The 9,880-nt window shown below is 47.3% G+C and overlaps 1 protein-coding gene across 3 annotated transcripts in view; it reads left to right on the forward strand.

Annotated features, from left to right (window-relative positions):
• Position 1: 1 nt before the first annotated feature.
• TNK2 (tyrosine kinase non receptor 2) overlaps positions 2-9,880 on the forward strand; it is a 40,605-nt gene continuing 30,726 nt past the window's right edge. For 2 of the 3 annotated variants that reach the window (XM_008051868.2, XM_008051869.2), the window contains exon 1: positions 224-545. The gene's annotated coding sequence lies outside the window, so the exon portion shown is untranslated. Of the gene's footprint in view, positions 546-9,880 lie in introns of all 3 variants that reach the window. The other variant, XM_008051870.2, reaches the window with a different exon arrangement.

Raw genomic sequence — 9,880 nt, forward strand, 5'->3', positions numbered from 1 at the left:
GGGGGGGGGCTCGAAAGTTCCGGCGAGCCGGGGGAGCGGAGCTGGGAGAGCTGCCGGCACCCCAGGAGGGAGGCGGTGGTCCTGGGAGCGGCGCCGGCGCGCCGAGACAGACTGGTGCTGGTGGGCAGGGCTCGGCCTGTGGGACCCCAGGGGCCTGAGGGGGAGGGGCGCCCGGGGGTGCAGGAGGCAAATTGGCTGCCCGGGGTGCAGGAGGGACAGGTGGTGCAGGCTGTCCAGGAAACCTGCCTGCACGGGAAGTGGCCCCAGGAGGGAGGGGGACCCCCCGAGGGGCACAGGACCCGGAGGCGCAGACGGAGGAGGAGGTGGTAACTTACAGGTCGCCCGCCTGGCACCAGGATCCCTCCAGGGCCGTGGGGAGCACAGGATGTAGGGAGGTGGGGAGCGGGGAGCAGAAGGGCGCTCTGAGCCTGGGAGTTTTGGAAGTCACTGCTGAGGGCAGGCAGCGGCCCGCGGGATCCTCATCTGCTACCTCAGCTTCGGCATCATTAAAGCTGTGTCGGCTGGCAGGCAGCGGAAGGCGGCAGGTAAGGGGGCCCCGTTCTGTTCTCAGCAGGAGTTGGTGTTCTGGGAAGCAAGGGGCCGCAGATCCCTGGGAAGAGGGTGGTCTCCAAACTGCCCTTGTTGTCGCTCGGTTTTTCAACCCCGAAAAATCTGCCGTTTTCAACCGCAAGGCAGTCCTCTTCCCTCCCCCCAGTACTGTCTGTGGCAACTGGAGTGATGGACGTCTTCATTTATTTATTAGAGACAGGGTCTCGCTGACACCTAGGCTGGATTGCAGTGGCCCAATCATAGCTCATTGTAGACTCAAACTGGGCTCAAGCGATTCTCCCACTTCAGCCTCCTAAAGTGCAGGGATTACAGGCATGAGCCGCTGCACTCAGCCTGGCATCATAGAGTCTAGACTGGAAGTGAGACTGTTTGGGTGACTGCCAGGTCTGTGCAGAGGGAAGAGAGGGATAGCCCCAGGGCTGAAGTTGCCAGGGTAGTTACCCATCCACTTGTCTACTGATGGTGGTAGGGGTGCCTTTATGCAATCTGCACAGGTTGCCTCAAGTCGTCAAAACACATTCCAAAAAGGGAAGAGGGGAGTGTTGCATCAACAGGGTTATCTTGTAACCCTGTGGGCCATGTGAGCTGAGATGTGAGTGTGGCAGCCAGTGACTTGGGCACGAGCCTGACCTGCTCCCACCACATGGTCATGTCATAGCTAATATACACCCACCGAGGGCCCAGGGCCAAGGATCTGGGCCCAAGGGTGATCAGTGGGCAGAAGGGCGGAGAGCAATTGGTGAGGACTCCTGCCTCAGCCTGGGCCCTAGGGACCACAACCTGAAGAGATGGGAGAGGAGGGTGAACCTGCAGTGCTGGACACTGGACTCTGAGCTGCCTAGACCTTGGGCCCACCCTGTGGAGGTTGACAGATGGGTAGCAGTGGTTTCATGGGCTCTGCATCCGTCCTGGGGCAGCTCCTAGCCCAGCGTAGGGGTGGGACTTGCAGGAGCCAAAGGTGGGGGCTAAATTTGGCTTCTTGTTGACTCTCGTGGCCAGAGTGCCAGGCCTGCTCATTCCTGGCCCAGGAAGACTTGGTTGGCCCACTGTGGGCCTTACTCTCCTAGCGCTTCGCCTCTTACCTGGCACTGTCGGGCTTCTTGCCTCTCTAGCCCTTGGGTGGGAGTGTGTGCAGAGTTGCCTGCCCAGAGTCTCAATGGGAACCCCTCTCTGCTCCAGCCCAAGGTGTGGCTGAGTCAGGTGGCCCCCAGACCCGTCCCAAGCCAGACTGGATGGAGATAGTGCTCTCCTGTAGGGGCAGAGGGAGTGGTGGTGGAGGTGGCAGCTGCTGGAGGAGCCGGTTAGCCTACTCCTCACTCAAACCCAAACCTGTCTGTCAGCCTCATGCCCTGCCTGTCACACTACCCGCCCCCCAACACTCAGCTGCTGTGCCGCACTCCGCCACCATGCCTGGCTCTCCTGGAGTGGTTCTGGCTCTCTGACTTCAGTGGGGAGAGTCATCTGTCTTAAACGTATATACACATGAGCGTACATCTTCATCTACTTATTCCAGGTTGGCTTTTTTGAATTTGTGAAGATGAAGCGAAGGAGAAGGACCTTGGCTTCAGACAGATCGGTTTTGATCCGGTTAATATCACTTACTAGCTGTGTAACCTCCTTGGGCAAGACAGCATCTTTGAGCTTCAGATTCCCTGACTGTGTGGTGTGTAGTGGGCTATGGCTTTCCCTGCAGTGTTTGGAGAGCAGAAGACCCAGTCCCTTCTTTGCCAGCCTGGTGCTCTCACCTCCCAGGAGCCCTGGCGAGCAGGTGTGGGAGGCAGGCTGAGTGCTTCCAGACCTTTTTCTCTGGCCCCTAAGTCCAAGATTAGCCCCCTGCCCTGTGCTTATTCTGGAAGATGAAGTGTTTGTTTTTAAATAACAGCTTTATCGAGGTAATATATGGTAAACTGAGCATATTTCAAACATACGATTTGATGAGTTGTCACGTGTGTTTACCGGTGAAACCACCACCATGTTCAAGATAGTGAACACACTATTCCCAAATCCCCAGAAGTTTTCCTGTGCCCATATGGAAGCCCTCCTCTGCCATCCCTCCTCCCCAGGTAACAACAGACTAGTCTGCTTTCTGTTACTGTATTTGAGTTTGCAGCATTTTATGTTAACGGAATCAAAATCATGTGCTCTTTTTTGTTTGACTTTTTTCATCCTTCATAAATATTTTGGCATTCATTCATGTGGCATGTTTCATTTTTTTCTTGTTACTGCTGAGTAATTCTTTGCATGCGTGTGCCACAGTCTATTTATTCATTACCTACTGATGGATGGTTTTCAGTTTTTGGTTGTTACAGTAATGAAGCTGCTGTGAACATTTGTGTTAGTTTTTGTGTGGACATATGCTTTTATTTTTCTTGGGTAAATCCCTAGGACTGGAATGGCTAAATCACAGGGTAGGTGTACATTTAACTTTTAAGAAACTTCCCGACTGTTTTCCAATGTGGTTGTACGACTTTATATACTGAACAGCTGTGTATGAGAGTTGTAGTTCATCCACATCTTTGTCAACTCTTGGTGTGGTCAGTCTCTTTAATTTTAGACATTGTTGGTAGCGATATCTCATGATTTTAATTTGTATTTCCCTAATGACTAATGTTGTTGAGCATCTTTTCATGTGCCCATTTGCCAAAGGCATATCTTTGGAGACATGTCTGTTCAGGTTGTTTACCCAATTTTGTGTGGGTTTTTTGGTGTGCGTGTTGAATTTTGAAGTGTTCTTTATATATTCTGGATATAAGCTTTTTATCAGATAGATGATTTGCAAATCTTTCCTTTCCAATGCAAAGCAGTGGCCTTTGGGAAAAAAATTTTACATTTTAATTAACTCTAAATTACCAATTTGTTATTTTATGGACTGTGCTTTTGGTGTCATGTCTAAGAAACCTTTCTCCTATGTTTCCTTGTAGCTTTGGGTTTTACATTTAGGTCTGTGATTTATTTTGGGTTAATTTTTATATGTGGTGCAAGGTATGAATCAAAGTTCAGGTTTTTGCATGTGAAGATCTAATGGTTCCAGCACCGCTGGTTGAAAAAAATGTGTCTCTCCACTGAATTGTCTTTGGATTTTTGTTAAAAATCAATTGTGTGTTTTAATTCTGAACTCTGTTTTATTCCATTGATCTGTTTGTCTTTATTCCGATATCACACTATCTTGATTACTATGGGTTTATAGTAAGTCTTGAAATCAAGGTAAGGTCTCACACTTAGCTTTTCCTTTTCAAAATTGCTTTAGCTATTCTGGGTTTCTTGCTCTTCCATATGCCTTTGGAAGTAATTTCTACAAAAAAAGTCTTCTGGGATTTTGGTTGGCATTACAATCAGTTTGAAGAGAATGGACATCTTAGCAGTATTGAATCTTCTGACCCATGAACAGCATATATCTCTGTATTTATTTAGATTTTCTTTGATATTTTTCAGCTGTGTTTTGAAGTTTTCACTGTACAGGTCGTCTCTGTTTTTTTGTCAGACATATTCTTAAATAGAACATTTTTGATGGTATTTTAAGTAATATCTGTTTTTTATTTTTAAAAACTTTTAATTGTGGCAAGATATATATGAAATAAAATTTACCTTTTTAACCATTTGTACCAAGTGTACAGTTCAGTGGTATTAAATACCCTCATGACGTTGTGCAGCCATCACTACCGCCCATCGTCAGAACTTTTTTCATCTTGAGAAACTGAAATTGTGCACCTGTTACACAATGACTCCCCATTCTGTCCTCCCTCAGCCCCTCATAACCACCATTCTACTTTCTGTTTCTATGCATTTGACCATTCTAGGTGCCTCATGGGAATGGAATCATACAGCATTTGTCTTTTTATTACTGGCTTATTTAACTTAGCATAATGTATTCAAGGTTTATTTTTATTCATATTGTAGTATATTTCAGATTTTTCTTCTCTTTTAAGTCAGGGTCTCACTCTTTTCCAAACTGGAAGGCAGTGGCATGATCATATTCACCACAACCTTGACCTCCTGGGCTCAGGTGATCTTTCCTCAGCCTCCTGAGTACCTGGGACTACAGGCTCATGCCACCACGCCTGGCTTATTTTTTTTATTCTTGTAGAGACAGGGTCTCGCTGTGTTGCCTGGACTGGTCTCGAATTCCTGGATTCAAGCAGTCCTCTCGCCTCGGCCTCCCAAAGTGCTGGGGCGTGAGCCACTGCACCCAGCCAGAATTTTTTTTTTTAAGGCTGAATAGTGTTTCATAGAATGACTATGCCACATTTTATGTATCCACTCATCCATTTACAGATGCTTGGGTTGCTTTCCCCTTTTGGCTATTGCCAGTAATGCTGCTGTAAGATGGTTATTAGTTTTTGTATTTCTTTTTTTTTTTTTTTTGAGTTGGAGTCTCACACTGTTACCCAGACTGGAGTGCAGTGGCTGCTCCCGGCCACTGCAGCCTCGACCTGCTGGGCTCCGGCGATCCTTCCACCTCAGCCTTCCAAGTAGCTGGAATTACAGGCACGCGCTACCACGCCCAGCTAATTTTTTGATTTATTATAGAGATGAGGTCTTGCCAAGTTGCCCAGGCGGGTCTTGAACCCACAGGCTCACGCAATCCACTCACCTCAGCCTCCCAAAGTTCTGGGATTACAGACTGAGCCGGTTTTTGTATTTCAGTTTCCAATTTTTTGTTGCTATAACCTATCCATAATATTAATACTATTTTTTGTATATTTAGCTTGAATCCTTCATCCTTACTAAACTGACTTATTAGTAGCTTTTTTGTAGCTTCCCTCTGATTTTCTACAATTGATCTTAGACAAAAGGCCAAGAAGCGATGATTTTTCTACAGAGAATCATGTCATCTGTTAATAAAGATAGTTTTGCTGGATGCAGTGGCTCACATCTATTTCCTGGCACTTTGGAAGGCTGAGGCAGGAGAAATGTTTGCGACCAGGAGTTTGAGAACAGTCTGGGCAATATAAGGAGACCCTTGTCTCTACAAAAAATTTAAACAAAAAATTAGCAGAATGTAGTTGCAAATGTCTGTATCTAAGCTATTTAGGAGGCCAAGGTGGGACAATGGTTTGAGCCTGGAAGTTCGAGGTTACAGTGAGCTATGATCACGCCACTGCACTCTAGCTTGGGCAACAGAGCAAGACCCTCTCTGGAAAAAAAATAGTTTTGCTTCTTCCTTTCTGATATTTGTGTCTGTTATTTCTCTTGCCAGATTGCACTGGTTAGATCCTCTGTTATAATGTTGACTAGCAGAATCAATACCTTATTTCTGATCTTCCAGATAAAGCATTCAGTCTTTCATCATTAAGTATGATGTTGGCTATAGGTTTTTCATGTATGATCTTTATCAGGTTGTGAAAGCTGCCTTCTATTCCTACTTTGATAAGAGTTATAATCAGGAATGGATGCTGGATTTTGTCACATGCTTTTTCTGTGTCTATCAAAGTGATCCTTGGGTTTTCTCTTAGTTAGTTAGTTAAATTACATTGATTGTTTTAACCTCGCATTCCTGAGACAAACTTCAGTTGGGTATGATGCCTTATTCTTTGTATATATTGTGGATTCTCTTTGCTAAGGGATTTGTTAAGAATTTCTGTATCCATGTCTATGAGGGTAGTTTTCTTTTCCTGTAATATCTCAGGATTCATCATATAGTCACACCTTTGTATCTGTGAGTTCTGAATCCATGAATTCAACCACATCTGCAGATCAAAAATATTCCAGAAAAAAACCACTGATACTTTCCAAGCTCCCAAGTGATTTTAAGGCTCTGCAGGGCAAAGAGCCACCACTCCAGAACCTAGAGAAGACTCTTGCTTCTCACACTGTGGTATGTGGACCAGCAGTATCAGTGTCACTTGGTAGCTTGTTAGAAAAGCAGACTCTTAGGTCCTACCCCATTATCCATGGGATCAGAACCTGCAGTTTAACAAGATCCTCAGCTGATTTGTAGATGCATTAAAGTCTGAGAAACAGTGATCATTTGTCCATGCAACAAATACTATGAGCACTTACTATGAGTCAGACTGTGCTGAATGGAGTGGGGATGGGTCTGTTGCCTTTTTTGGTGACTGCTGTCTTGTTTGTAATTTTCTTGTTCCCCAGTTTTTTAAAAATCCTGTTTTTATTTTGTGGTACAACATTTTATCTCTTTGAGGAAATTAATGAGCATTTTCTGTCTAAAACTTTCTTCTGCAGAGTGTATTAACTCCTGGTAGCTTCTTTTCTGTGTATTTTGTTCTCTTCCATGTTAATTTTCCTTGGGTCTCGAAATTTTTTGTTGTCTGCTTTTGATTAAGGGACTACGGTGCTTTCAAACCTTGTTGACAGGTTTGTATGGTGACCTGCGTGTGCCAGTGTCCATATCTTTGCATCTTCCTTGGCCTGATCAGAGTCTCCATAGACCTCCTGCCAGGAAGTAGAGGCCTGGCCCCATGTTTCCAGAACAGGTAGAGAAGGGAACTGGGATCTTGATACCTACTGTGTTTTCCTTTTTGGGAAGTGGCACCCTCTGTTCTCAGCCAAGCCTGTCGTGCCACTATACAGAGACATTGGATTATTCTCTCTAGGGAAATCCCTGGCTTTTACAGGGTTGTAGAGGGGCAGTCACTGTGGCTGTGCACAAGGTAGGGAGCCTAGGGAATCTTACTGTTCAAGTGGCTTTTAACTACTTCTCTGTGTTTTAGCATTTCCCTTCTAACACTCACCTCTTCTTCTTCTAGAGATTTCCGGGGCTGCCCATTCCTAGGCCTTTTGAAGATTCTGGGGTCAGCCAAATGCCTCTCACCTTGGGACCTGTGATTTTCTCAGGTCTGCTGTCAATTATCACTGGCCTATCTACTTGCCCGCTTCCACAGTTTTGTTGTGGTTGTCTCCTCTGTCACTCTCCGTCTCCTTAAGGACCTGTGCCATTCAAAACATTTCTCTTAGTGTAGTTTTGATGCGATTTCAGGAAAGAGTGAAATTATGTGCATGTGTGCAGTCTCCTTTCTTTTCCTGGGAACCTCATGCCCTCTTTAGACTTGCCCATAGAATCCATGAATTTGTTCAGCATCAGTGAATGATATGATATATATTTAGCAAGTCTGATATGGGATGTAAGACTTCAGCTGTGTCCTGCATGGCCCTGCATCCTTGGGCAAGCAACTTAGTGTACCGTCATATATGGGGACTCTTCTCTGGGCCCCTGACCTTTGTCAGTTCCTGACTGTGGCAGGGCTCCCCCTACAGCCAGAGAGAATCACCATTACCTGAACATTAGCTCCCCCCAACTCCTGGACCTCCATTCCCTACAACAGCTTCTTAATGCCTTGGACAGGCAGACCCCTTCCCCTTTCAGGGTTGTGGTTTCTTCATGGTCAAGTGGGTGGGCAGGACATAGTGGAATTAAAGGTATATATCCTAAAGCCCCTGACATTTCTCTCCCATACTCTCTTGGGCCCGCCAATCTGCCCTAAAGTACATGTTCCCAGCTCCGGGGGTTTTGGGGTAAAAATGGTTCCAAAGGGGCGACCAGTGCATCTTGCAGAGTAAATGTCCTACAGTTCACAGCTCTGGCAGCTCCTCACCACTATTCCTTTCCACACCCCACCTCCAGGGCCCAACAATAGGCCCCTTCAGCTCTGGACTCTTGCTCAGGGTGGGGGTGGGGTGAGGCCTGAGCAGGCAGCCAGCGCCATGACCAGCTGGGCAGCCTCTGCCCAGCCCTGGAAGGGTTCTGGAGTGACTGGCTACTGGGAGCCCGACTGCATCCTTCCTCCCACTGCCATCCTTCTTTCTGGGAGTCACCGCTGGGCCCTGGTGCCGTGACAGTGCCTGGGCAGGACAGTTGGCATCCCAGCCCCAGCACCTGAGCATGAGTGGAATAGGACAGAGACGGCAGCAGGAATGTATTCTCTGCCCCGCACTGCTGTGTTTGTGTGTGGAGGAGGGATGCTACAGGCACACGTTAGGGTGCTCGTCCTGTCCCTGGGTGTCAGGATTGGCACGCTGGTCTTCAGCTGGTGGAGCGTGAAACAGCTTCACAGTGCTTTCAAGACTGACTTGATGCAGGTAGATTATCTTGTCTCCACATGTTGGCCCCACTAAGTCCGGTCAGCTTCAAGTTCAGGGCAGACCATGTTGTGTTGTTTAGTCAGATCCTAAAAGTCACTCCTCCTTCTCCACTGCAGTTGGAGGAGATGAGATATAGGAGCAGCCCTGTCGGTGTGTCTGCTTCTGCTTCTGCACCCTGCCTTCCCGCCCTGGCAAGAGCCCCTTCTTTCAGTGAGCTGGGATGCTGACAAAACCAGGCACCCCTCCCATCAACCTCTGTGGTATCCTGTGCCCCACTCTCCCTTTACAGTCTGATGAGAAGGCTCTTTTGCGAAGGCCCATCTGTGAAGGCTCTCCCTCTGCCTGAGGGGTTGGCTGGGTTGGCTCTGGGTCTGAAATGGCTTTGTGGGAGCTAAGTAGCTTAGTGGGTCTGGGACAGGAGTAGCTGTAATGAGACTGACAGCCCCTCTTCCCATGAAGGTACTGGCTCCTCTGGATTAGAAGTAAGGGGAGGGGCAAAGGCTTGGGTGTGGGGGAGGGCAGCCAGGCTTGTTCCTGGCATCTGCTGGGAAGTGCCATGGCAGCAGCTCACAGGAAAAGAGGCAGGCCATCTTTCTCCAGTGTTCATCACAAAGGCTGAAGTCTCTTTCAGCAAACTCTCTGGACCAGGTCCCTTGCCTGCTTCTGCCTTCAAGGTGACATAGGTGGACAGGTGGTTACTTTACAATATGCAGAGAGGTTCCCTCAATAGAATTATGTACTAATACAGAGGGTTACAGGAATAGTGACCCTTTAAGGATAGGAGCATGATGGGTAATTTAAAATGTGTCCTATTCTTTTGGCTGTTTTCCACGTGTACTGTTTCTTGTTTATACTACGCTTGTTTTCAGACATTCCTTCAAGAAAACAACTTGGCAGCATGGCAAAATAACCATTTGGGGATAAGAAATGGGAATTTGCAAAAGAGATGATGGCATTTGATTTGGATCTTGAGGGGTTCATCATTAGACAAAGAGAAGGAGTGTCACAAAGACTAACTCAGAGACATTAAAATTAAAGAAGTGAGCCGGGCTGAGTGGCTCAGCCTGTAATCCTGTGCTTTGGGAGGCTGAGGTGAGTGGATTGCCTGAGCCCGCAGATTCGAGACCCGCCTGGGCAACTTGGTGAGCCCTCATCTCTACAATAAGTCAAAAATTAGCCGGGCGTGATAGCGCATGCCTGTAGTTCCAGCCACTTGGAAGGCTGAGGCGGAAGGATCGCCGAAGCCCAGCAGGTCGAGGCTGCGGTGGCC

Source organism: Carlito syrichta, unplaced genomic scaffold (genome assembly GCF_000164805.1).
Source record: "Carlito syrichta isolate Samal-C Ts95f unplaced genomic scaffold, Tarsius_syrichta-2.0.1 Scaffold240482, whole genome shotgun sequence".
In the NCBI taxonomy this organism is placed as follows: domain Eukaryota; kingdom Metazoa; phylum Chordata; class Mammalia; order Primates; family Tarsiidae; genus Carlito; species Carlito syrichta.